The sequence below is a fragment of the Podarcis vaucheri genome, assembly GCF_965113315.1.
Source record: "Podarcis vaucheri genome assembly, chromosome: 6".
Lineage (NCBI taxonomy): Eukaryota > Metazoa > Chordata > Lepidosauria > Squamata > Lacertidae > Podarcis > Podarcis vaucheri.
Window position 1 is genome coordinate 82,000,100 of NC_138764.1, and position 27,404 is coordinate 82,027,503.

The 27,404-nt window shown below is 43.8% G+C and overlaps 1 long non-coding RNA gene across 1 annotated transcript in view; it reads left to right on the forward strand.

Annotated features, from left to right (window-relative positions):
- The first annotated feature begins 340 nt into the window (after nt 1–340).
- The window catches only part of LOC309534436, a 340,927-nt gene continuing 313,863 nt past the window's right edge, over nt 341–27,404 (forward strand). Inside the window, exons 1-2 of the long non-coding RNA XR_014220723.1 lie at nt 341–377; nt 11,487–11,616. This is a non-coding gene — a long non-coding RNA (uncharacterized lncRNA). The remainder of the gene's footprint in view (nt 378–11,486; nt 11,617–27,404) is intronic.

Below are 27,404 nucleotides of genomic sequence, written 5' to 3' on the forward strand. Positions count from 1 at the left end.
TGACGCTTGGACCAGCCCTGGGTACTGCTTTGGTTGTTGCCCCATTGGTGGTGCTTCTGGCAAGGCTCCTGTTTACTCAGTGAGGATAACAGAACATCAGCAGAGAAAATTCAATGTGTAACTTAATTCAATGTGTAACTTAATGGTTAATTCTGTTCTCAGTGTCAGTCAACTACCCAAGAGGGTGTGTGGGTGTGGGTGTTGCTTAGCATGAAGCTCATTGAGATAACACATGCTTCGATTGGCTGTGTAGTTCTGAGGAAGTTTTTCCTCTGTATGTTATCTCTGTGCTGTTTGCAAGGCCTGTTCATTATGCACTGGATTGCTCAGCTTCTTCAGTAATCAAGGCTTTTCCCTCTGGACTCCATTTGTGTTATGTAAGTGATGGTTTTTTTAACAATCTGTGCAACAACACTCTTCTGCTCATGTTACCCAGGAACTGGTATCCCAAGGCACATTGTCTCTGATGCTGCAGGTAATATATAGTCACAATGACTAGTAGCCATTGAATTTGTCTAATCCCAAGAGCATAATCCGCCGTATACATTTTAATATATATATTTTTAGCAATATTATTGCTAAAACAACTCTTTTTCTTTTTGAGGCAAGGAGATTTGTGCCTTTGGCATGCGAGTTAAAGCAATAGCTTTTCAAGGAACAATAAAACCTGTGAGTTGGCCAGAAATATAGCTGCTTCTGAAGCATTATCACATGTGTTCTGAGACATGGAAAGGAGAGGGAGAATGTTCTCTCTAAGTGCTCCCCTGCCTCCATTGATCTGTTTCAGTTGTGTGACCACTCAAACTAACAATTCCACCTTTGGCTGGCTGAGTACTATATTGGCTTCTGCTCTGCGCTACGAATTCGGCACCCACTGACCAGTGATGAGGGTGTGCATCTGGCGCTGGGAGAGGCTGCAGCACATTAATTGCTGCAAACTCATTATAATGCATATTTATTTTATATCAGCTGTAGGGCTCTCTGCTTGGAAAGTGCAGCAGCGGTATGCCAAAGGCTGGCATGCGATCGTGGGATAATTGAGCAATTAACTTATGCCACCCCTTCAGTATAAACGTGGCCTTTCTCCATCGCTGTAGAAACGGCAGTCATCAAATCACTTATCCTGGAGCACCCTCTTCAACTGTGCCAGAGCAAGTGGTTTGAGGATTACAGCCAAGTTTCAAATATTTCCAAGCACTTCATGTTCAGTCTTAACAGGAGAGCTGCTCCCGCCTCTCCTTGGTGCTTTCTCCAACTTCCAAGTGCATTAGCTGCTTAATAGCTATTAACACACAATGGTAGTGGGGGTGGGGAGGGGAGAAGAATATTGGTTTCTACGATGGGGGAGCTGTATCGGTGCATTTGATAAGGAGTCTAAATTAAACCAGAGGAGAAGAGCTATAATATTTAAAAATGGCAAGCAAAATAATATATAATTTACAGAAAATGACAGGGTAATGTCAAGGCTATTTTTAAATTGACAGTAAATTAGAATTCACAGAAACCCTCCAATAGGTTTAGCAGATGGCCTGGATCCTCAAATCCAAAACCCACACACTTCATTTCCTAGTACGCTAAGAACAAAATAATAGTAGGCAGCCTTTTGTAACTTGGGCTGAGATTTCAGAACATTTCGTGCTATTAAACTACACGGAAGTTAACTTTTTAGCTAGACTGCAGTGTGCTGGGTATATAAAACTGGCTTCCAGTGTAATCTAGCTGGTTGGGAAAAGAAATGTGGTCTTTGGAACAACCATTAGTTACATCCATTGGATCAAGGTTGAGAATAAAGGTGGTAAAATTTAACTCTTTGAGACAAATGAATTTTTCATCATGATCATCAAGGCACTTCTACCAGAAAGAGCTGGTGTTGTTTTCGGAACTTATTTTTGTAATATGCTATGATATACATATTTAATTTCAGAAGCACGTCTTTCCTGCACTTTTCAGCAAGAACCAAAAATTGGATATAAAGGGGGGGGGGGGAATGATCAAGGACTCAACCAAGACCAGGTGGAATTGTTAAATTTTAATCTTCAGATTGAAGGTGTCAACAATTGTCAAAAAGAGCATGGAGGATGGAATTTCCAACCTCTGCTCTTCTCTTCTCCTGTCGTGAGATCATCCTAAACACATCACAGTATAAGACGCTTGTCAGAGCTGCCCGAGGTCCCAGCTCACAAAGGACCAACGCTGGTTCGTTGTTATATACAAAAGTCTTTATTGAAGTTCAGTTTTGCTTTCACAGCCGCAGCGCACAGCTCTACGTCTTAACCTCTAGACCGCTGAAGCTCCGTCTGAGTCTCCTCCCCCCAGACACCAGTTTAAGACCCTAGCCTTGCTCCACCTCTTCCTCTGCTCTTTCCTCCTCTGGGTCCGCCTGTCAGCTGGGGTCTCGCCCTTCCTAGACTCTTCTGACGCTGAGTCCCCTGAGTCTTTCCCCTGCCTCCGGCGGGCTTTAGGACCTGGTTCCCGATCCGGGCTTTCTGCTGTCCCACGCACCTGTACATTTGAACTTGGCGCGTGCGCCCAGCCGGCAACCTTCCTCCTGACCGTTACACTGCTCCTGTCACTGCTTCCCCCTTCGGGGAGGCTAGCTGTACTCGACCTCCCCTCCGTTCCCCCACTCTCCGATGGAGGTGTGGCCAGTCTCGACTCATCTTCTCTCCCTGCTGGAGGAGACGCTGGCCCTGACACCTGGGAAGAAGAAGAAGAGTTTGGATTTGATATCCCGCCTTTCACTCCCCTTCAGGAGTCTCAAAGCGGCTAACATTCTCCTTTCCCTTCCTCCCCCACAACAAACACTCTGTGAGGTGAGTGGGGCTGAGAGACTTCAAAGAAGTGTGACTGGCCCAAGGTCACCCAGCAGCTGCATGTGGAGGAGCGGAGACGTGAACCCGGTTCCCCAGATTACGAGACTACCGCTCTTAACCACTACACCACACTGGCTCCTCCCCCCCACTACGCTCTGGTGGGGAAGCTGGCCCAGATCTCCAGCTGCTGCTTTGGGAGTCCCCGCTGGCCCCCCTTGCCCTGACCATCGGTGCCTCCTTCTGGGAATCTTCTGATTCGCTGGAGAAGCTCATGGAATCTCTCGGGTCACTGCCATACTCCCCTACGCTGCCCTCAGATCCTTCCCCTTCGCTCTCCATCTCCTCTCTCCCCTGTGCCTCTGTTCCTGAGCCCCTGACAACGCTCTTTGGCAATATTCATTTTGTTGTATTGAATGCTCAACAAGCATGTGGGTGCCCCTGAAACGTTTAAGGCATAAGCAGTAAGAGCTTAAAAATAGCCTTTCACTCTTGGCAGTGAAGGCGAAGCTTTTTTCTTCGCCATAGGTTCCAACTCTAGGCCCCCACCACAAAGTATGCAGGGACAGGGGCTGAGTCCTTCCAATCTTGAGGAGCCAGGCCCCGCTAGGCCTCACTGTGGTGGTGGAGGGCCTCCCCAGGCCTTGAGGCCTCCTCCCTATGTGTGTGTGTTGCACATGTTATGTCACATACACACAACAAGCCCCCCCCATGTCCCACATATCTCGACATCTCTGCTCTGCATGGAGATGGAGTAATGACAAAATCTGGATGACTATGATTTGGATGACTATGATTTCTAGGTAAGTTTGACCTACCTCACACACACACACAAACATGTAAATTTTGAATGTGAGCACCGAGGAAGCCTCTTAAGTGTTCATAGCAGTGTGCATGAAGGAAACATGCTTTGGTAGCTGTACCTCCATTATGATACCACACATCCTGGCCACATGCTCATGTCAGCATCGCCCCTGAGCCAGTTCTCCCAACTGGACTCATCCACTTCAGCCCCGACTGGGCTAGGCGAACTGGGTAGCACTTCCACAGGAACAGGTCAAAGTGCTGTGGACTCACAGTTTAGAGTTGTGAACACCAGATTCACTCCAACAAGAAGACAGTCGTCGCATAGCAGAGTACAGCAGAGTATAGCAGAGCATAAACGACTCAGAGAGCAGCTCTGTAGAATATCTTCTTTATTCTATCTACAACTATAATACACAACTATATACAGAGCTAAATGAGGTCTAAGCGAAAATGCTGAACTGCACTGAGTGTCTGCAGCTGCTCTTAGCAGCAACCTTATCTATACACACGATCTCTCTCTAGCACTCAGTCTCTCTCTCTCCCTTTGATGCGAGGCTGGAGCGAAATAAGTAGAGAGCAGCTCCGCCCCCTCCTCTCTGGAGAATCAGCAGAGACATCAGCAGATTCTTGGATATGGGAGGAGTGAAATCTCCTCAGCTCAAGCCAACATGCAGTTGCCTGAGTCTGAAGGTGTTCACCTTCATTGCATGCAACATTCACATCCTCATCATGGAAACCATTGATGTGGTGATGAATGGACCTTTTGAACCCAGTTGATTGTGCATTGGCTTATGAGTGTGGCCAGTCTAGAGAGGGCAGAGCTAACTCCCACATGCCCCATTCACATGTACTACCACAAATCCCTGAAGAAAGCATATGCCTAATGGCAATCAGACTGGAAAGTGTGCAGAAACACCAGTGGCGGAAGCACTGCTTTTCTGGTAATTCTTATATAAACAGTTTGGACCTAGAGTCCCAAATGTGCATCTTACTCCTCCCTGAAAGGGGGGACTGGGATTGTGTGTGCCTCTTCTCTGGAACTGGTTCCCTCAGGTTGCAGATGAAGGGAATGCAGTGAAAGGCAAAATGAGGTAGATGTGGCAAAAGTGTGCCTGTATTAGAGCAGTGTTGGGCAGCAGCAACCAGCGGGGTGTATTCCAGATGTTGCTGGACTCCAGCTCCCACAAAATCCAGGCGGCATGGCCTTCCATTCCAACAACATCTGGTGGGCACCACGTTGTCTCTTCCTGATATAGATGTAAGCAATTTATAACTTGAGCAGGAACACGGAATATCTAGTTTAAAGCTTGGAGGAGGTGTGAGATTTCATAAAATCCGAGAAACACTGCCCTGTGTTCATATTTCAAGGGAATTGTCGTATTCCAACTTCATTTGCAGTTATGATTCCCATTTGCAAAGAGATACATCCAGTAAGCCACACATACATATGTGGGCTGCTTTGGATAGTGACAGAAACCTGGCTTCTCAGCATATGTGGGCTTCTCCATACTTTAGGAGGGCTGTAGCGAGAGTTGCCTGGAGCATGCTGATTCCACTCCTGCTTTAGCCTTTTATTTTGGTTGGCTGGCTGGGATTGTTTTCACTCTCTGCCAGGTGCAGAGTTGAATGGCAGGCCACACTCAATAGCTTCTCTTTTGCAAATCCACCCACGGTACAGATTTCTGTGTTTATCACACTTGGTGACATGTAGCTTGAAGAATTCCCCACCACCACCCCGGTCTCTTTAGCTGAGTGTTTCTTTCAAAGCGAATGTGGTTGCAGTTGGGGGAATTTAGGTGGACGAGTTTGAAAGTAGAGGATGGAAAAGTCAAGAACAGTTATCCAGAACTTTGTAGACAGCAAGAAGGGGAGAGCTGGTTCCAAAATCCTGTGCAAACTACAATGTATAATGTTATATATGTAATAAGTGAAAAGAGAGTCATTTAAGTGCATGGATAAAGACAAAAAGAGTCTTGATTTTTCTTTATAAAATGAAAGCCATGTTAGTCTTCTCTAATAATGAGATGTTTAATGGCACCTTGACGCTAACTGTTAATAATGTTGTGAGTTGGCAGCGGGGTCGGAGGTTGGGAGTGGGAGGGAAGGCTGTATTTCTGAGTTATTTCCAATTTCTGGATCCAGAGTTTCTGGAATAGCCAGGAAGTTTATTGGTAATAATTCATGTATGGTCATTAAGGTAAAACAGGAAGTGGTTCTGTGCCAGAGTACAAATCAGTGGTGCCACTTCCTCAGTTGTCTGTTAGTTAGAAAGACCAACAGCTGAGGTGTGCAAACTAGAAGCTGCAGGCTGGGCAGCTGAGAGGCAGAGCCATGCCTGAGTTCTGCTTGAATCCAAGGCTGTGACTATGGGAGAAGCAAGAACTTATTGGAGTGTTAATGCTGTGAGCCCCTCCATCGTAGGCTCAGGTTGTTTATATGAGTAACATATCATACAAGAAAAACATCATATATCATAAAGACACCACAGTCTCTTATTCCAAGGAAACTGAACCCTGGGTAAGTGCCTGCAACCTCTTCAAGTTAGAACCCCTCACATATCAGACACTGGCCAGGATTGAACCATGTTAGCAAGCCACATTCCTTGCACAAAAAAGACAGGCTCTGTGGCCAAGGTCAGTGGTGTCCCCACAGTAACTCCATTCAAGAATATGTGGAGACATGGTGAGGCAATTGCTCTTTAAAGAGCAGGTGGAAGGCTTCCTCTCAGAATCTCAACAATGAGCACCACAGTGCAGAGATTAGGGAGATATAGCATTTCTCTTTAAAGATGAACAGTAAAAGGCATCATTTCCCTCCACCCCACTGCAGAGCTGGTATTGATATTAAATGATGTTTTCCCAACATTGCAATCATGTTTGCTTTGTTCCAGGAAACTCTGACTTCTTAATCTTCACAGATCATTCTGTGAAAAGTGAAAAGCAATGTTGCCCTTCCACCCCACCGCCCGCCATCCCAGCGGTGTGACTTTGTAGAGCATGCAGAGACAGCATGAGATAGCTGTGTGTGTGAGAGAGAACGGAAAAGAAGAATGGATAGTGTGTTTCTCTGAGTGTGCCTACATGTGATGGTGTGGAAGAGAGACAGTTGTGTGCCTCCATATAAGATGGGTTTGCTGCATGTGGGGAGAGTGTGCATGAGTGGTATGTATGAATGGTAAATGTGTGTGTGTTGTTTGTGGCCTGGGTAAGCATATATTGGCCGTGCCCGCCATTGCCATGTGGCCCCCAGAGGGGTGGCTGACCATCAATGTGGCCCTTTGTCACAAAGCTCCAAAATTATGGTTGTTGAGCCTAAAAAAAGAAAAATGAGGAAAAATAAGGAGACTGATTAGTGTAATAACATCATGGTATATGTTACATAAAGAGTTACTTACATTTGTCCCAGTCCAGCCCTCCATTTACTGAACAATATGATATAGTCCAGCAAAAGACTTAAAAACACACAAATGCACAAACATTATGTCTCTAGCCCTCTGCTTTTGATTATGCATTGCATCACAGGTGAAATTTGGGTTAAAGATAATTGTAAATATGGTATTGATATTAAATGATGTTTTCCCAACATTGCAATAATGCTTGTTTTGTTTGCTGGAGAGTTTATTACTTTTTGATCAATAGTGTGTGAGATCTGTGAGGGAAATTAGCATAGTGAATATCAATTAGGAGGAAAATCAATGGCATTCAGACAAATAAGTGACTTGAAAAAGTCCCATAGGCATGCACATACTCTCAGAGATTCTTTAAAGCAAAATGCATTTCATTTTGAATTCCAGAATGGGGCGGGGAAGGGAAAAGAGAATGATATTGGATGGGAAGGGAACAGCCGCTGATGGAGCTACAAATGTACAGCTAGGGGAATGTATTACCACTTAGTGTTTCTAATTACTTCAGTGCATGGCTCCTTTTCTCTCTCTACTTCAGGGATAGTTTCTCTGTTTCAGGGCGCTGATCTCAGGATCCAATCTCAGAGACCAGGGGTGGCCAATACAGCGCCCTCTATGGTTAAAGTAAAGGGTAAAGGGACCCCTGACCATTAGGTCCAGTCGTGACCGACTCTGGGGTTGCAGCGCTCATCTCGCTTTATTGGTCGAGGGAGCGGTGTACAGCTTCAAGGTCATGTGGCCAGCATGACTAAGCTGCTTCTGGCGAATCAGAGCAGCTCATGGAAACGCCGTTTACCTTCCCACTGGAGCGGTACCTATTTATCTACTTGCACTTTGACGTGCTTCCGAACTGCTAGGTTGGCAGCAGCAGGGACCGAGCAATGGGAGCTCACCCCGTCGCGGGGATTCTAACTGCCAACCTTCTGATCAGCAAGTCCTAGACCCTGTGGTTTAACCCACAGCGCCACCTGCGTCCCATGCCCTCTATGGTTACTAGACTATAATTTCCACCATCCCCAACCTTTGGCCATGGCTAGGGTTAGGGCTGATGAGAGCTGCTATCTAATACCATATGGAGGCATCACATTGGCTGCCCCCACCACAGGGACCCACTTTTTAACAGGGTGGTTGTTAGGTCACACCAGTTGGTCTCTATAGTTGGTCCATGCTGGCTGGGACTGATGGGATTTGTATTCCAATAACAGCTTCAAGTTCTCCAGCTCTGCTCTAGGAATTGAAGCTTGAGAAAGAGAAAGGTGTGCCACCTGGTATGGCATACTGTCTTAAGACCTGCATGCCCCATAGTTCCTTAGTGCATGCTGGTACTTCCTATGGACAGGAAGGAGGAGACAACATGGTGTGGATTTTGATTGGTAGCAGGGAAAAGCATCACAATAAATCAGGAACAATGAGATCTCATGGATATGATTTATAGGAGCCAGTAAACAATTTAGGCCTCTGATAATCAAAACACTGATCCTGGACCATAAAGACTGAAGTCATTCGTCAAAATTTGAAGTTCTCTGAATTTTGTAGTTCATTTCGCCAGCAAAGTATTGCATATAAAAATGCACACACTAGGGTAAAGTGTGCAATAAGTGCATATATTCGTGAAAGCAACATACAAAAATGTGTTATAGTAGAGAAACCTGCTGAACAGAAGTGTGCCTATTAGGTTAAATTGCATATTAAAATGCTTATCTTTGAAGTTTGTACTAAAATGCTGATGAATTTTCATGGCAAACCGATCTGGAAATATGGAGAACAGATCTTGATTGAAAAAAATGAGAATCTGAGAAAAACAAAAATTGACAGATTCACCCATTCCTAGTCTGAAAGACACTTGTGTAAAATTTATATATGCAATGTCATACTTTCTTGCATATCTACAGATAAAACTCTGCAAGCCAGGAAGGTAAGGCACTTAAACAAAGGGAAATAAAAACAGCTCAAGGATCCCAATCAATCCCAAACTTTTCAAAAAAGAAAATGTATTTGTGTGTTTGTGTCAATTGTTCAAAACAGGCTGTGTGTGTGTGTGTGTGTGTGTGTGTGTGTGTTGAAACAAGTTTGTACTGTCTTGGGCCCAGATCAATGATGTGTGGACATTTCTAATCACTAAGTTTATGGCTGTTTTTAATCTCTTGTTCTCAAGAACTAGTACACTTCTAGACCTGCCTCTTTGACATAGCAACCAAGTTGGTTTTCCTTCTGTAGATCTATGCTGTGGTGGTTCTAACAGCCTGGATGTTGGTTGTTGATCATGAATTTTTCAATGTCTCTAATCTCACAGGTGTATCAGCTGGGCTTCACACTCAGCCAGCTGATGGGCCTCCCACCCCTCAATGTGCAATGGCCCATATGCGCCAATGTGTGACATCTCCCAGTACTCTGTTTGCCTCTAGTAGTCATCAAACTCAGAAACAGGCTGTGCACGCATCATACACCGAATGTACATTTTAAACCCCACCCAAAACCAAGAATCATAGGAACTGTAGTTTATTCCTCACAGAGTTACAGTTCTCAGCACCCTTAAATACTACAGTTCCCAGGATTGGGTACATGCACTTTAAATGTATGGTGGGTACACAGTCAAAGTTTCTTCAGTGTAGTTCCTGCAAAGCAGGGATGGGGAGCCTGTGACTCTCTGGGTGTTGCTGGATTGCACCTCCCGCCCTCCCCGACCATTGGCAATGCTGGCTGGGGCTGATGAGGGCTGGATGCTGACAACACAGAAGAAAGAAGAAGCCCATCCTTTGCTTATAGCTCATATAGAGGTTTGTGTTCCGGTTATTCGTGGCATTTGAAAAGCTCTCCTGCAGTCCTGTTCTGGAATCAATGTTTAGAATAATAGCCCTGCTTGCCTCTGAATTGAGCTGGTTAATAACCATTGCTGGGGAAATCAATCAGTTCTATGATATCTTATTACTTACGCTAATTTAATCACAGGGAATGGATCATTGCCTCAGTTCAGAGGGCAGAATCTGTGTGGGTGGGTGGAAGGGTAAGGAGAAAGAGGAAGCAGGGGAGTGAAGACTCCATCAGTTGGAGGGCAATATTGACAAATGAAAGATAAAAGGAGTTGGCTAGTGGGCAGAGGGGAGAGGCAGAGGGGCGGGGGAGAGAAGGATATTTCCCACCATTGCACTATATTGTTACAGTCAGATATCCCCCCTCTTTTCTGTTTGTCTCAGCTTTAGTTCTTGAAAAAAAAAGCATTGGAAGATTATGAAAGATAATAGGCTGCTGTGGACTGGGGTTGCCCATTTTTCAAACAGCCACGGTAGCTTTGTCTCTAACAGCAGTTTGAGCAGGGGATCGGGTTTAGCTATGAAAAGCTTCATCTGCTGATTTCTGCTGGTGAAACCTCGGCTAAAGGGACAGAAGCAGACCAGCAGGCTGTTGTTGCATGTTGGCTGGTTGGCAACCTTTTTGTGGGCTTGTCTCTTTGCACATGACACAATAGGAAGGATGGCAGTGGTGAGGGGAGGGGAAGAGACTTTCATCACCACTACTGATACTGAATTTAATATATATATCTGTTCAATAGATACTAGCTAGTAGCCACAACCCAAAGGAACACCTCTTGTGTTTGTGCTGCTGTTTTCACTGGTTGGTTTTATGATTTTATTTTAATCTTCCATTGTACCTGTTTTAATTTTGTGACCTACCCTAGAACCATTTCATGATGCTTGGGCTCCAAGTATAAATAAATATTTTATTTATATAACAGAATTTATTTTATTTAGAGTACAGTCGTACCTCGGAAGTCGAACAGAATCCGTTCCGGAAGTCTGTTTGACTTCCAAAACGTTCAGAAACCAAGGCGCAGCTTCTGATTGGCTGCAGGAAGGTCCTGCAGCCAATCGGAAGCCACGGAACCCACGTCGGAGCTTCGGGTTCCAAAGAATGTTTGCAAACTGGAACACCCACTTCTGGGTTTGCGGCGTTCGGGAGCCAAAACGTTCGACTCACAAGGCGTTTGACTGTGTAGTCAACCTTTTTTAAACTAGATGGTTACTTTTAAACACTTCAAAAACATTGCGAGAAGCATTGATAACTCTTAATTAAAGGCCTGGCCTATTATAGCATATTGGGCAATCACAGAGTGGCCAGATGCAAGAAAGGAGAGAACTCCCATACCTTTCAGAGCTGGGTACAAGAGGGAAATTCTGCAATTGTAGCTTGTCATGCAATCCACTCCCAAAATCCCTCCTCACAACTGTGTAGAATTCTCTTCTAACCAACTCTGCATTACAAGGATGTCTGCAGATGTGACATGAAGACTGGCAACACAAACCCTGCCATGTGGGACTCCCTTGCAGATGACCACGGTGCCTGGAGGCAGACAGTCAGGCTGTGTACCAGAGAGAAGAAACACACTGGTGCATCTGTAATAGCAAAACTGGATGCCTTCATCTACCCCAACTGCAACAAAACATCTCTCTCCATATTGGTCTCTACAGCTACAGCTCTCCCACAGTTTGACTTTAACCCCAAAGGCACATTCTTCCATTGTATCCTGAGGTCGACGGATGCCAACAAATGCAATTGGAAGAGGAAGCAGCGGTGAGGGCAGAGGGTGAAGAAAGAGCTGTGAGTAGATGGACCCTTTTTTAATCTTTTGGACACCTTGGAAAACTTAACAGCCCTGCTGCATCCGGAACTGGGTGGGGAGAGTGCAGCTGATAGGGACACAGGTGTGGGCAGCCTGAGGAAGTACCAGCTACCTTGCAATTTTGCCCCAAAAAGCTACCCTAATAGAGTGAACATTAGGGTGATGTCTGTTGTTTCCAAGAACTCTTCTTGTTGAGCCTAGGGCTTGCCAATCAGAAGGTCGGCGGTTCGAATCCCCACGATGGGGTGAGCTCCTGTTGCTCGGTCCCAGCTCCTGCCCACCTAGCAGTTTGAAAGCACGTCAAAGTGCAAATAGATAAATAGGTACCTCTTTGGCGGGAAGGTAAACGGCATTTCCGTGCACTGCTCTGGTTCGCCAGAAGTGGCTTAGTCATGCTGGCCACATGACCTGGAAGCTTTCTGTGGACAAACGCTGGCTCCCTTGTTTTTGTAAAAAAAAGAGTAAGTTCTCTCTTTTTGCTTCAGTTTTCTCTGCACTGCTTAGAGATGTTTCTAATATATTAAGCAGGATAGAAATTACACAATTAATCAATCACCTACTGAAGATACAGGACCACCTGTCCTCTTCTGCATCTAGCCCCTGTACAGAATTAGCCCATGAAGCTTTTCATTGCATGAAGATAAATGAGAAGTTTAACCTGCTCATTGCTGCAAAGTGAGTAGCTACAGAGCCAGATTCAAAAGTTGGCAACCCTGTTGGGAGATGTCTGAGGAGTATTATCTGCTCAGCCATGAAATATGTTGGGTCCTATTGCTTGGCACAGGATTACAAACCCATTAAGCTTCTCTGAGTTTCAACCTCCCCCCAAAAACACACCCTTAGACTGCAGCACATATGAAGGAGCAGACAGCACTGTCTTTAAAAAATAAATCTTAGGACTAGGGACATCTTGCTACAAACAGATGCTATATGGAAGCTCCTCTGGGGTCTTACCTGCAAATGCAAAGGAGCAATTATTCTTAAGTCCTTGTGGTCTCTAGACCCCATTAACTCCCCCTTTCAAAACAGAAAAAATGTGAGACCCCAAAGCTAAACAGCTGTGGAAAAATAAAACTGCTGCAAAAGCAGGAAGCAGAGAAAATCAATGAAGATAACTTGCTTAAGGAGCCCAACCTGCTCTGCATAGCTCAGAGTACTTCTCCAGAGGAAGTGGTTTTGAGAGGGGAGAGTGTCTTTCATTCGAATTCTGCTGCTGTTGTTTACCTCCTCCCGCCCCTTGCAACCATCAAAGGAAACTTTTTCAAGAGTGATTCTACGGAGCTGAGCAAAGCATGTCCTTGTGCTCCTGTGCCTTGCCTGGGCTATAGGCCAGGACTCTTTGATCCCTCTCATTTGGTTGTTGCTTCTTTATTATTTTGCTGACACCTTGAAGCCTTTGTTTTCTCTGCTCCCCCTTTGCTTTGTACTGGTTTTGCAGTCATAAAGAGCTGTAACAACTTTGATGTCGTTAACCCTTGACTGATCTGCTTCTGTCTTACTCCTATAAAAGGCCTAACCTTTGTTTCAGTGTGCTGTCAGGCATTTTGACTTCACTCTCTTTGTAAATGTGGGCCTTACTCTTTACTTTGGATGGCCTGAAAGCATAAAGTACTTCTTAGCTCATTCGCAAGGTTACCTCCGGCTAAGTTGTGAACTTAGATACTTACAGGAACATGTGGGGGGCTGGTGCATTAAGTTTTTTATTTTTACATACTCTGAGGACAAAGAAGCAGGACTGAACATCCACACTTGGATGGGGTAACTGTAGTGCTCCAGAAATTGTTGGGCTCCAGCTTCCATTAGCTCCAGGCAACATGGTCAGGGGTGATGGGAACTGGAGTCCAACAACATATTTGGCAATACAGTGGTACCTCGGTTTATGAACTTAATCCGTTCTGGAAGTCTGTTCTTAAACCAAATCCGTTCTTAAACCGAGGCACACTTTCACTAATGAGACCTCCCACCACCAGTGCCCTTCCACTGTTCGGATTCTGTTCTTAGACCAAGGTAAAGTTTTCAAACCAAGACACTATTTCCGGTTTTGCGGAGTTTGTAAACCAAATCGTTCTTAAACTGGGCTGTTCTTAAACCGAGGTACCACTGTATTGTTTTGCATAAATTTGCATATTAGGCAAAATTGTATATAATCAAATGCATTATTAGAAGTTCACTGATGAATTGTCTTAAGACTTTTTGAAATAATTATTCACAAACATGTGGTAATGCGGAGAACTGAATTTGAGATTCAAAAAATGAGAAACTGAGGGGAAACAAAACTTATAGATTCACCCACCTCTACCTCCAACCCTCCGGACTCTAAAGCAGATTTTCAGGGATCTGCAGGGGAAAGAATAAATGGCAAGAAAGGCCAATACAATTGTTTCCCGTGAGTGGGACGTTTTGTGAGCACCCATTCACAAGACCTCTGGACCCAATGCAACTCATTGCATGCATGTCAGATTTTATTGTGGTCAGTATAAGCCCCAGAAAAATGGTATAAGAACTTTCCTGCTGTATTTTAAAAATATGATGTGGTGTTTCAAGTGGCAGGTCCTGCCCACTAGCCAAGCCAAAGTTGAAGAGAATAGACAGGGCTTCTTATTTGTGTTGGGCAACAACACTTTCTTCAAATATACTCTATGCGACTATAATATGAGTCCAAAATAGTAAATGCTCAGATCTTTTCCTGCCTGTTTTTCCTTGGAAATTCTGTTTTTAAAAGCTGAAAGGATACTTTTGCACTTCTTTTGTTAAAGGGTTTCACTGGGGTGAAAAAAATGCTCTAAGTGTCTATGTACCACTTGGATAGGATATGGGAAGGGGGGGGGGAGGAGGCCTTGATGATAAAATTGCTCTATAGCGCAACAGAAACAATAAAAGTAGTGCTAGTAAAACTCCATCAAAAATTCAGGATTCTGTAAGTCTCCAACAAGTAATCAATGGACTGATATAAATCAGCTTTCGGCAGCTCTGAATTGCTCTCCTAAATAGCCCGGTTATTAGGTATTCATTTTACATTTCCAATAAGCTTCTACTCTGCAGTTAAAGCTGCCTCTACTCTCCCTAAAGGAAGGGAATTGAGGCTGTGTTGTTTGTGAGAAGGATTTGGAGTTGAGTTTCAAAAGCAGAGAGCCTTGGGACATTGTAAATCATATGCCAATTTTCTCCCAAAGAAATCAAGGATCTTTGCCACCTGAGCTCCAATTGATCACTGGAGCTAGGCTTTTAAACCCACCAAAAAGTTCCAAGAGAACACGTGGGCAGCTTGACTTTAATGCTAACTTATTAGCAAGTTTGTTAAGATCACAACACAACTAAGTGAGGGCCTAGCTCTCTCTGACGCTTGTGCTTATCAACAGGATGGTGTCACCAGGTTGTCATACTTTTTACCAGCTGCCTTATTGCCAGCACAATTTCTTCTTTCAACCGAAGGCATTAGTCCTCGAGAAGATCTGCCCAACTCATTCATGTCCATCCTTCCAATGCGCCATGTGCCAAACACAACTATGTGTTGTTGTTTTTCTCAAAGCTTTTTGGAACGTCTTGGCCCTAGATTCTCTCTCAACCAGAACCCAGTGAAAACTATGATACTGATTGATGTGAAAGGTCCCAGAACTGGCAGGCGTGAGATATACAAACACAGAGCTGAAGGACATCCCACTTGTAATGTCTCTACAGGAGGACAAATGCTTGGAGTCTATTGTTGAAGAAGATTGCTTTTCATCAAGATGACAGGGTGCAGCTGCTTTGGCTTCTTGGAAACTGTTCCATTTCCTCTTGGACACAAACTCCCCAGGGGGTTCCTGCACACTGATCTGACATCGATAGCTGTGCTGACTTAAGGCCAAGCAACATGCTTTCCAATTAATGGAGGTTCCCCCCGCCCCATAATTATGACAAATGTGTCTGTCTATTGTCAGTGACATCAACGGAGCCAGAGCAGTAAGAACCAGTCCGGCAGGAGACTGTCATTGTTAGCCAGAGTGATGGATGAGAATGACTTCTGGGTAGTAGCTAGCTATATTGCAAGCTCAGTAGGGCTAGGGCTAGTGCAGAGCCTAGGGAAAGAGGGGTGAGTGAGGAGGGAGTGAGCCTGGCCTTTTTGTATTTGAAGAGCTGACACCTAGACAAAAAGCAGAATCTGTCAGTTTGGGGTTTGAGTAGGAACTACAGTACATTTCCTATTCCTTTTTGATAAAGTGAGTTGATGTTTTATAGCAGTATTCCAGCTGCATGAACTGGAGGTTTCTATGGGTCTTTTTGTTAAAAAAAAACGTTGGGCTGTGTTCATGCCCAATATACCTGAAGAATATACATGGCATTTGGCCCCTTAAAATGCTCACTGCTGCTGTATACATGCATAGGTTGCTTAGACATGTGGTCACTCCCAGCCATCAACACAGCTCACAAGAAATTGCTTGGGTTGGACAGCCCACAAGAATAGCTTTCCATTGTATGTGAAGGGATATCCAGAGCAAAATAGGACGTGTCCTACTTTACACAATCCTCTATTTGAACTCTGCTTGAGGGTCTGCCCAGACGAGGAAAGAGAGTAGGGTCCTTGAATTTGCTTGTCAACAGAATGGGTGGTGCTGCAGTCTAAATCACTGAGCCTCTTGGGACTGCCGGTCAAAGTTGGCAGTTCGAATCAGCGCAATGGGATGAGCTCCCATTGCTCAGTCCTAGCTCCTGCCAACCTAGCAGTTCGAAAGCACACCAGTGCAAGTAGATAAATAAGTACCACAGTGGTGGGAAGGTAAACGGCATTTCCATGTGCCCTGGTTTCCATCACGGTGTTCCGTTGCACCAGTAGCGGTTTAGTCATGCTGGCCACATGACCCGGAAAGCTGTCCGTGGACAAATGCCAGCTCCCTAGGCCTGAAAAGTGAGATGAACTCTGCACCCCATTGTTGCCTTTGACTGGACTTAACTGTCCAAGGGTCATTTACCTTTTTTACCTACTTGGAGAACAAACTGAGCAGTTACACAAGTCACCTGATTCCTTTACATCTCACCATAGTGGGAATTTCTATTTAAGATACAGTAATTCTTTCAAAAAATGAGGGGATCCATAATAATAATTTATATCCCCACCCATCTGGCTGGGTTTCCCCAGTCACTCTGGGCAGCTTCCAAAAAAATATTAAAAATACAATAAAACATCAGACATAAAAAACTTCCCTAAACAGGATTGCCTTCAGATGTCTTCTAAAAGTCAGATAGTTGTTTATTTCCTTGACATCTGATGGGAGGGTGTTTCACAGGGTGGGCACCACTACCGAGAAGGCCCTCTGCCTGGTTCACTGTAACTTCACTTCTCACAGTGAGGGAACTGCCAGAAGGCCCTCAGAGCTGGACCTCAGTGTCCAGGCTGAACGATGGGGGTAGAGACGCTCCTTCAGGAATAGTGAATATAAATTAGAATATGCCACGTTTATGTAAATATGTGATTTCCCTTGTCCTCTTTTTTGGTGTTGTATAAGTGGCCAGCCTTTCCCAGGAATATCTCTCACATATACTAAATAAGGACCACATGGGTATCTCACCTGTGGCTTTTCAAATTTTACTTGACTAGAACTCCCATCTTACCTGATGGCAGTTGGAGTCTTCATGAAAGCAACAACTGTAGGGCCACAGTTTAGATTCTTCTGCCTTCCATCATGGTTTATGTATTTTAAAATCAATATTAAACTATTGATTGTCATATGAAGCACACACCACTTGGATAATGTTATAATAATTGCCCAATTGCTTATAACGCACAAATAAAACAAAACCAGACCAAAATGTTCACTCTAAGGCTGAATCTATGAACACTTTAGCATTTAAAGACTTTTAATAGTTAAAAAAACCACACCAAACCACTATTTCTGACTTCCTGGTTTTGCCTGAGGAGAAGCAGGAAGTTCCATAAATCACAGAAAGATACTTCTGGCAAGATTACTAGGCTCCTTTTGCTTACGTTTGGCATTTGGATTGTCTGGAAAAGGTTCAGAGAAGAACCGGGAATTGTAACCTTCTCCAAGCCTAGTTTGAACTTTCAGCCACAAAAGGTTGAAACTGTAACTGCTATAAATGACTTGGAGGCCTCCTCTAGCTCCTTTTCACCCACGTATGAAGAACAAAATATGAGTGGTTTATATTTGAGTTGAACATAGTACAGTACTCCTGAAACAGTCAAGAAGAAGGAGGGAGGGAAGGCGGCGGCGGCGGGGGGAGAACTAGGTAGACCCAAACAAAGCACAAACAGTTGTTGCAAGCTTCTTTAACATTCTGCCAACAAAACCCTTATCTGACCTGTATCACTTTCTGGTTTTTGCAAGGCTAATGAATTGTTTTCTAACAGAGTTCATTGTTTGTGCACCAATAGTCTCCTAGGCTGAGACTGGCAACTATCAAGTTTTTGAAATATATAGTGTAACGTAAGCAGAGTTTGTTCTAGAAAATGTTTTATTGAAATGCATGCGTTTATCCTAACAAAACATTCTGAGTTAATCTAACACACACACACACACACACACACACACACACACGAGAGAGAGAGAGAGAGAGAGGAGAGCCATATATATGAAAATGATCTTTTGTTATGGAAAATGCCAAATCAAATGTGTCTTTCAAATGAGCGTGTAGAAAGGATAGGAACATTGCTTTTGCACCTCTCATGCTGTCCTTCACTTATTGTTTTTTTAAAATGAAGTCAAGCTAGACTGTAACATCAATTTGAATTATATTTGTATCACTGGTTTTTGTTTCTGAATGATAAATATTTTTTCCTGTTTGAAACCAAAGCCCCGGGTTCTAGTTTCAACATTTCCAAATTCAGTTTGAAAGCATTCCCCATGTTTTGGGTTTTAGAAGCCCACATTTTTTCATTACAATCCAGACTGGAAAGCCATGGTGCTTTCCAACTCTCCACAGGGTTCTGAACAGACTGCATGCATGGATTATGTGTCGATAGTTTAATCCAGAGGTGCAGAACCCTTTTCAGCCCGAGGGCAGCATTGTCCTGTGACCTTTCAGGAGCTGCAGTGGTCAGTGGGACCAGAGGGAAAAGTAGACAAAGCAACAAATTTGACTCTTCTCTTTGTTCAGTAGCACTCCCATCTCTCATATAGAAAAATTGCACCAAAATTTCACTGGTTCAGTGGCGTAGCGTGGGGGGTGCAGGGGGGCCCCGGCCGCACATCGGGGGGGGCGCGCTCACACTCGCAGCTCTCTGCCCCTACCTGGCTCACTCACTCTCTCTCACTGCAGTGCTGGCTGTGCGAATCCGAGCCGAGCCGCTGGGTCGCCGCCCACTGTGGAGGGGGTGGGTGCCAGGCGTGCGGTTCGAAGAGAGAGTGAGGGACTATCTGCGGGAGGGACAGTGCAGCGGCTGCCCAGTGCAGCACTGAGCGTGGGAGAGAACCACACCAGACCAGACCAGGCAGCAGCAAGAAGAAGCTGGCAGCGGCGGCAGGTTAGGGGTTAGGGGGCACAAATTACTTGTCTTGCCCCGGGTTAGGGGGTGCAAATTACTTGCCTTGCCCCGGGTGCTGACAACCCACGCTACGCCGCTGCACTGGTTTGCTATTTAAACACACAAAGAATGTGTGTGTGTGTGTGTGTGTGTGTGTGTGTGTGTGCATTTCAAGGATTTGCCATTTAAATGCTACTATCCAAACATCAACCAATTCATCATCCGGTCACATCTCCTCCTCTTCTAACTAGCAAAAATCAGGTTCCCCTCCCACTCTCCCTCCTGCTCTACACACAAACCACATCAAAATTTCAATGGTTTTAGTTGCTTCAAGTTACTTGTGCTTGTGGTGAAGTTTTGTGCTGTTTGCTTGCCTGCGATGGTTTCTGTGAAGTTCCCCGCTACTTCCTTGATTTGGGACTTGTGAGTGTCAATGGGATCCAAAGTGGTGATGATCAGTGTGTCTTCCAAAGGTGACAGATGTCCAAGGAAGGAGGAAGACTGGCAAATAATGCTTCACTGCAGCCATTAAAAATATGGTAGGAGGTTGGTGGGCCTGTTCTGGCCTTCTGACTTCCTGTACCCTTTCCCAGTTTTAGTCACTAGGTGGTACTGGACTTAATTATTAGGTGGTACTGGAGTAATGATTTTCTTGTTATATTCCTTCTATAGGAAGACAATAACCCGCTCTGCATATCTGAAGTCATGACATAGGTTGCTTTTCTCCTCCTAGCAAAACGGAGTTCAAGTGCTACACCATGAACACAAACTGTACATGAGAACCAAGGAACATAGGAAGCTGCCTTATACTGAATCAAGCCATTAATCTATCTAGCTCAGCACTGGCTTTTCTGAGTTCCAGGCAGGAGTCTTTTCCAAGCCTACCTGGAGATGCTGGGGATTTTGAACCTGGGTCCTTTTGCATATGCACAACAGATGCTCTACAGTTACAATTGTCATGGACCTGTTGAATGCAGAAGAGTGGGGGGAGGCACCATCAGCGAGGAAGGCTCAGAGTGAGGGGATTGGTGGTGGGATGATAATGAGGGGGTCAGAGGAAGGAGAGAGAGCAAACAGGGAGGACGAGGGATCGGAAGCTGCAGAGGTAACATGGTTTAGTGAGCAGGAAGAGACTGTGGCAGAGAGCAGTCCAGAATCAGAGGCAGAAGTGGAGGCTGAAGAGGAGGGGGGCCCAGAGGCACAGATGAGGTAGGCTGCTGAAAAAGCCAGGGGATCTCCCCCTCTTGCTGTGACCAGCTCCCCTCTCCCCCCTCCATCACCCAGAACCCTCAAAGGTATGAAGACAGCAGAGCAGAGTCAGGCAAAATGAATGAACCTCAGATTGCTTGAAAAGGAACCAAAGGAGGAGGGCTCTTAGAGAGCTGTGGGAAGGCAGGGAAATCCAGTCCTCACAACTGCCGCATTAGGGCAAGATCCACTGGGAATAGTTGTTGTGCTCACTAGGCCTGAGCTGTTTTGTTTCTTTGAATAAAGAGTTAACTTTACTGACACCTTGTGGGTTATTGCTGACTTGTTCCTGACAGCAGCAATACAGTCCATCTCCAGAATTTCCCAAGTTACACATCCACCCATTTGAAAGGGGTTCAAAAGCATGCTGGTTAAGCTGCAATCTTGAAGTATGGTGAAGAATTCAGAAGATTACTTTACCAGGGGCATGAATTGTCTACCCTAGATTTACTTGACCCACCTGATGTGCCACAAGTGGTTGTGTGAATCAGTCATTTCACTGGTACTAGCATAGCAACAACCCTCTCATAAGTAACACGGTACATAAAATTCTTGGCTAAGGAAGTAGACAGACAATAGGGTCTAGTACCTGTCACACCTTGACTTGTTGAGTGCTAACACAGCCTGGGGGATCCGAAAGCTGTCATTACAAGACATTAGCATGAGAAAAGGAGCACCCCTTCTGTTTTGGCATGTCATACCCTGGTGACAGGGAGCACAAATACAGTCAGGAGCATAGAACAGTGTGACTCAGTGTTGCCTTTGACAGTGTTGGGCACCAAGGCTGTCACTCTTTTGACATGGGCCCGCCCTCCCCACTACCCACGCTGGTGTTCGAAAAACAGCAGCTCGCCCACCACTTTCATTTCCACACAATGTGTCAATAATTACTTGTCAGGGCTTTTGCTCATAGACCTAGGAATGGTGAATAAATGCTCATTATGCTGGGGGAAGTGGGGAGGGGGGTAGAGAGAGTACTGTTGCAAGCTTTACTATAAATCTTGTGTTACAAATGCTCACAATAGGGGCTATTGACACAGCGGCAAACACTCGCATTAACTTGTAAAGTCATGCTGCCGTAAAGAGGGTTTGACAAACTAACTTGCAGCTGAGGAGTTTGTTGACCTGTTCTTTGCCTGCCTTGCCAACCAAACTAGGCCCTGCCTGTAGTAAAATCCAGGAGGAGGTGGCTGCTGTTTAAACAGCCCTGTTGTCTCTCTGAGGCGACATCCTTATCCCCTGCTGCATAGGAGCTTTGGAAATAATTCTTTGCAAAATGTAATGGTGTAACAAGAACAAAGTAGAGCAACAACTCAGGACTGGTCTTCAAACTTAAAATAGGAGTAGAGGAATACATAAACTCAAGATAGGCTTCTTCCTTTTTTAATGGAAGGGGCTGTCCTAGCAGAAATTTGGTGCTGAAATGGCCTTGGCAATCGCTTAATATCTGGCACTTATCTCATAAATTACAAGGTCACAATTCAGCACAGAGTAAAGCGGTCTTAAGCCTGTTCATTTTCTGCCCACAGAGTTGACGGTGGAAGTTCCCCTCTCCAGGACTTCCCTGTGCTGCAGTGCCTCAGTGGCAACAAACGTTCCCTATAATAACAGCAACTTATTGCTCTGGTGGTTGAGTTTGGAAATTGTTGGTTAAGGGAAAACATTTCACACACGTCAAGATTTTCTCAGGAACCGTGAGAACAAAAAATGAAAACAGAACAACTTTGGCAACAGAGACACATCCTGGCTTCCGAGGGACAAACTGGACATAGCTTGGTCAGCTGTGACTGTTGTTCATGTGTCTTTTCCATTCACATATATAGAAGGTTTCAATGGGTCTAATTTTTTACATCAAAAGGGATATAAAGGTGAGGGAAACGGAACGCATAACCTAGCACCTTAGAAGCCTCTGACACATCTCCCAAAGTACCTCTCACCCACCTGGCTCTTACACCTGAAAATAGTTGGACTGGGAGAAAATATTGTGAGTGATGTGCTGTGGAAAAATAAGAGCAAAGAGGGTTGAGCTTGTGTCATCTGAGTATTCCCCTTTGCCATAATATTCAATCTCCACATCCTGCTTTATGTGTAAATAAGGGTGTTGGAGAATTCCAACACAATCAGAAATGGGAATGAAAACTGGAATGGAATAAATCCAGTGACTGTAATTGGCATTCACTGTTGTTGCTGCATTCAGTCTGTAAATGATATTATGGTCCCACCCCTACCATTGGCATTGTGTTTCCTTTGCACTGAAATGAATGGAGTGGAATAATACAATGACAATTTAAATTATGTAATTAATTAATTACATAAAGTACATAAGTTATGCAAGTTACATGCATTTGCTACAGCAGATAGTGAGACAAATAACATAGCTGTTGGTGGAAGATGAACTGCAGTGGAACAGAACCAGTTCCGCATGCAATAAACACAAGGTGGAATGGAAAACTTTGTGTTCATACATCCTTATGTGTGAATGAGGAACTCTCATAATAAATGACAAACCTAACCATCTAGTTGGGCTCTCAGAGCCAACTTTCAGTTCTCCAGGATGACTAGGTGTCTGCATATCTGTTAATATAACATTAACAGTTAAAGCCAAGATAAAACAAAGTAAGTACAAAATATGACAGGAATGTGAGAAATTCAACAGCAGGGAACTACCAATAGGAACACCAAACCACAAATGCCAAATTCAGAGTCTCCAAAGCTGAAAAGCACTGCCTTTGCCCTGCATCTAAAGATCTGCAGAAAGGGGGTGGGGATGAACCTTCCTTAACACCTGCCCCACCACTGAGAAAACATGTATTGGGTAGCCTTTTGCCATAACACTGATAAAAGAGGGACCTTGAGGAGGATCTCCAAGGAAACTTTCTGCTAAAACTTATTCCTTCATCTTTTATAAATAGGCTCCTAACATCACAATCCTGCATAATGCAAATGGGTGAGGAACTTCAGAGCTTTTGCTGTATGTTACTGGCTCTTGTATTTTTTATATAGGCATGCAGTCAATGACTGCACAGGGAGTAAAAGGAAAGAGTTGAGTGATTTGCAACATTTAGTATCCACTTCTGTTTTTTTATATAAACTTATTCTCTTTTGCCTATGGTTCTATTGCCTTTTCACAGTTCCTTGCTGTTGCCTTTTGCTTGTTTAACTCACGCTGATTTACTTTTTGATTGCCATTTTGTAGGTATTCCCCAATGTTTGTTTTAAACCCCATCCTATTTTCTGGCTTGTTTTCTTTTCCCCATTCACATTAAACACACACTCCCACCCTCCCCGCTTCAACTTTCATTCAGCCCAGCCAGTATAAACGTAGCAAATTTCACATTTCATGTTTGTCCTTAGCCAGTTTCCAATGCATTTCATTTTCCAGTGGTAATGTAATCCCTTAAACTCAAGCACTATTCATTAAATATATATATATATTGTTTAAATTGTAATTTTGGGTGCATATTCTGAATGTCCTTAAGTTTTGGAAACAGCTTATTTTAACAAAACCTAAACATTGGCCCCATATCACTGGATAATATTGCCTTAGCCAAGCCTAACACTGCTTGGCAAGTAAACCTCCCACTGTGTTGGCATAATAATGATTTATGTACAACATGCCATGGCTTAAACTATGATTGTGTAAACTTGTGTGGAAACCACAAGTTTAAATCACACACATTTACAAGGTATTTGTTTTTGTAAATGTTCATTTAAACCGAACAGCAACATTATCAGAGGCAATGCACTGAAGCCACATATTCACAACTGCTGCTCTCTTTACCAGAGCCAATTCTGTACCCAAGATGTTGCCAAGCCACATCTGGATTGGATCTGGAGTCAATCCATAGCTCTAATCCATGTGTGTGCCATGTCCTGCCGTCTTTGCCGTTTCTTCCTCCAACTGGCATTTCTTAGTGGAATGGCAACTAAAAAGATTTATATAAATTGCATTTTTCCTGCTGACAATTTGCCAGTGAGAATCTTGGTTAGAAGTGGTGGACAAGTCTCCTCTTCTGCTCTTCTCTGTCCATACTTAATTAAGCAGAGGATTATGGAATCCGGAATATCGACACATACATGTAGTTTATTTTCTGTGTTTTTATTTCAACAATTTGTATGCTGCTTAACCACAGTCATCTCAAAGTGGTGTATAGGAGACCCAATACAATGAGTTGTTGTTGCTGTTTAGTTGTGTCCGACTCTTCGTGACCCCATGGACCAGAGCATGCCAGCCACTCCTGTCTTCCACTGCCTCCTGCAGTTTGGTTAAACTCATGTTGGTAGCTTCAAGAACACTGTCCAACCATCTCGTCCTCTGTTGTCCCCTTCTCCTTGTGCTCTCCATCTTTCCCAACATCAGGTTCTTTTCCAGGGAGTCTTCTCTTCTCATGAGGTGGCTGAAGTATTGGAGTCTCAGCTTCAGGATCTGTCCTTCCAGTGAGCACTCAGTGCTGATTTAATAATAAGGTAACATTATAAAATTAGAGTGCCGTTAGAAAGGTTGCTGGAATAAAATGTTTTTACTATTTTTTGTTAAAAGCTGCCCAGAGTGGATGGGGCAATCCAGCAAGATGGGCATCATCATCATCATCATCATCACCATCGTCATCATAAATGAATCTATGAAAAACAAGTTTAGTAAGCACAGGAGGTTCACCAGAGAGGGTCCTGTCTGACCTCAGCTAGAAGGGAGTTCTACAAAATTGGGTCCAGAATATTGACTGCATGGCTCCTTATAGAGATTAGCTGTGCATCTGAGCCCAGGGGGCCCCTAACAGTGACTCTCCCAAATACATCAGTATATGGGATCAGGAAGAGCCTGAGATATTCTGGGCCCAAGTTCTTCAGGACATTGTTAATTAATACAGAGACTTGAACCTGGCCTGGTAGTATTGGAGTGCACGTTTTTTTTTTAATTTTAAGCAGAAATAGATACAGAACAAGAAAAATTATTTAGCTGGGACAAGGAGTAGAAAATAGGGACTGTCCCTAGTAATAATGACATTTGCAGCCTATGGAATCTTATTTGCATGGAGACAAAATTATATTGTGAAAAGCATGTGGGCTGAGACTTGTTCAGAAGACCAATGATGAGAAGTGAATGCAGCTGGTTCCCCATGAATGGCATCTTGGAAGTCTTGCTTGAAGGCTGTAGACAGAGAGGTCATCCTGACTGTGAGGATTTGAAAAGCAATGGGAAACGATAGGCTTACCATAATCACAAATGCTTCAAGGTGTTCCTTGAGCCTGTCAACAGTGTTAACTGCTGCTTTTCTTCACTGCAAACCGTTGGACATTTCCTGCAATGAGCAGTCATTTGTAAATGTTATGGCGAACAGAAACGGAAATGAAGACTCAATTTCCTACAAAGCTCAAATTCAGTTTAAACCATGGTGTGTCGCTTCCATTTATACAGCAGAGGTTAACATGATACGATATGTAATAGAAGTAAATCAACTTGATGGATAAATGAATACAGCATTCAGACTGCATTAATTAATTAAATGTTTGGGGTGGTCTTTAGCATTGTATCACACCATTATGGCATGCAGCATATCATTTATTACTAGAAGTGAACTCAAGAGTGGAGTTATTATTTGGTTATCTTTTATTAATATTTATTTAAAATATTTCTTGATCATTCTGTTTCCAGGATGATTTGCAACAATAAAATACATATAAAAAAACCAGTTATAGTAATAATCACAATTAAATCACATCAAATTTCATCACACTGAATGTTAACCTTAAGTTTGGTATTAACTATTATTATTATTTACATTTATTTATTGCTTTCTACAAAAAGGTCTCAAATTGACCCATAAAACACAAACAGCATAAACAACCAGCTAAAACCCAGATACGAAAATAAACAAGATCCAATAAGCAAAATCCCTGAAGTGTTTATTCAACAATACTATAAACAGAACAATTCTTTTTCATTCTATTTGAGCACCACAAAAAGTCTAAAAGCATACCAGTGTGTGATTCAGATAAACTACCCAAAGCCTGGGTCAACAGAACATCTTTACTTGCTACCTGAAAGCTGACTGTGATGGTGCCCAGTGTGTTTTTCTGAGGAGAGTGTTCCACAAATGCTCTCCCCGGCAAATGATTGTGTGAACAAAAAGGTAAGGATGGGGGAGAAATTATATTCAGTTCACACTGAAAGGTGAACTTACCTGAATCATAGAATTGTAGAGTTGGAAGGGACCCCAAGAGTCATCTAGCCCACCTCGCTGCAATGGGGGAGTCTCAATTAAAACATCCATGGCAGATGACCAACCAACCTTTGCTTAAAAACCTCCAAGGAAGGAGAATTCACCACCTTCGAGGGAGTCCATTCCCCTGTTGAACAGCTCTTATTGTCAGAAAGTTCTTCCTGATGTTTAGTCAGAATCTCATTTCTCGTAACTTGAAGTCATTGATTCGAGTCCTTCCCTCCACAGTTGGAGAAAACATCTTCTATGTGACAGCCCTTTCAATATTTGAACATGGCTATGCTATCTCCTCTCAGTCTCCCCTTATACAGCCTAAACATATCCAACTCTCTCAACCATTCCCCATAAGGCTTGATTTCCAGACCCTTGAACACCTTGGCTTCCCTCCTCTGCACATGTTCTAACTTATCAATATCCTTCTTAAATTGTGGTGCCCAGAACTGAACCCAGTACCCCAGGTATGATCAAGGCAGAATAAAGCAGTACTATTACTGCCCTTGATCCAGGTTAGAATATCTGTTGTTGTTGTTGTTTTCTGCTGCATCACACTGTTGACTTATGTTAAGCTTGAGGTATACTACGACCCCTAGATCCTTTTGAGATTTATTCCTGTCAAACCAGGTGTCCCCCATCTTATATTTGCGCAGCTGGTTCTTCCTGCCTATGTGCAGAACCTTACATTTGTCCCTACTGAAATTCATTATATTAGTTTTTGTCCAGGTCTCCAATCTGTTAAGGTCATTGTGAATCCTATTCCTGTCTTCTATGGCATTCTCTACCCTTCTCACTGTAGATTTGATGAGCATCCTCTCAATTCCTTCCTCCAAGTCATTTATAA